Below are 1,586 nucleotides of genomic sequence, written 5' to 3' on the forward strand. Positions count from 1 at the left end.
TAGTGTCAAAGGAATAGAACCACCAGCATTTAAAAGCAGCTTTGTCAACTAGGCAAACATTCTACAGCATGTCTCTCTGTTGTCCATCATTGAATACACTGGTAGCAACTTTGAAATGAAATTAAAAGAAAGAAAGGAAAAAAGGAGCAGTAACCCCTTTTATTTTCTCTGTTTAAATTCAAACAGAAAACAAACATCAATTTTGTTATACACTAACATCTTCAAAGTACATCATTTGTAAAGAGAAGGACTAAGAACAAAAATGTGTTTACAGAGATCCAAACACAAGTGAATGAAGTACACCTCCTCACACTGCTTTCCGATGGTATTCAGGAGGGGCGACTTCATAATCGCTGGCACTAAACAAAGTTGCAGAATTCTTTACCAGGTACTTGAGGAAATCATGAAGATAATTCAGTAAAGCAAGGCTCTTCTCATCTAGAGGTGTATAGGCCAACATTGCTCCAATTCGTACAAATAATCTCAGTAGATGTGGCGCTCCATATACCTGGGACATGGGTGCATCAGGATGATCTGCAAGGATTTCAGCATACTGTGGTCTCTCAAATTTGTAGAGCAGTTGAGTGCCCAGCATTACATTGAAGTATTCTTTCATTCCTGCCACAGCTTCATTAACAGCATACTCCTTATTAGCTGTGTTTCCTGTAATTTCTTGTAATTTGCATAATCCTCAAGAATAGAATCCACATTCTTCTTCGCAGGAAGATAAAAGAGCTGTTTTTGTCTAGTAATTAAGTCCCAGTCATCAACAAGCCATGGTTTTAGCTCTTCAGGAATCTTTACTTTAACTTCAACTCTGTTCATAAATGTTTCTTCATTTTCAACAGTGGGAGCTACCCGGGCCCTTTTCTTCCGAGGAGGCTGAGGTGTCTCACTGGTACTCCCACCATCTCCATTTCCAGGTGTTTTCTGTTTGTTCTTTTTGGTTTTCACTTCAACATTTTTCTGTTGCAGACCAGATGTCTTCTTTCCTGGAGCAGCCCCTCTCATCTTCCCCTCTGCATACTGCTCCTGATTGGCTTTTTGGAGTTCTCGCTGTTTCTGCAGATTGGTGTCCACTACTTGAGCACTCTGCTCTCTGGAACCCATTCATCCCAATTTTTATTCCAACCACTGTAATGTATAAAGTATTTCACTTGTTTGTCCTTTATGGCCACCTTAACGCACTTTGCTTCATAAAGGAGAGGCCCATGAAAGCACAGCACTCGATCACCCTCCTGGAATTTCCACTTCGGGTCCTGCTTGGGCGCCATTTACAAGTGATTCTCCGCCTCCTCCTTCTCCCACCACCCCCGACTACCGCCCCCTACTCTCTACCTCACCCAACTTCAGGATCTCCTATCTTTGAGGGTCTGGGTTGAGAAATCAGCTGAGATCCTTTTTGGCTTCCCCTTACATGTAATCTGATACTTTTCTCTTGCAGCCTTTAAAAATCTATCCTTATTCTGTATGCTAGGCATTTCTATTATAATGTGACTTGATGTGGGTCTGTTGTAATTTTGCACATTTGGGGTCCTATAAACCTCTTGTATTCGATTTTTCATTTCATTCTTTTGATTGGAAAT

The 1,586-nt window shown here is 41.0% G+C and overlaps 1 pseudogene across 1 annotated transcript; it reads right to left on the reverse strand.

The window, feature by feature from the left end:
- Nucleotides 1–292: 292 nt before the first annotated feature.
- Nucleotides 293–1,345, reverse strand: LOC308631167 (mortality factor 4-like protein 1; annotated as a pseudogene). The gene has a single exon. The product of its transcript is annotated as a mortality factor 4-like protein 1 (transcript).
- Nucleotides 1,346–1,586: the final 241 nt, after the last annotated feature.

Source organism: Spermophilus citellus (assembly GCF_964194105.1).
Source record: "Spermophilus citellus genome assembly, chromosome: 11".
Taxonomy (NCBI): Eukaryota; Metazoa; Chordata; class Mammalia; order Rodentia; family Sciuridae; genus Spermophilus; species Spermophilus citellus.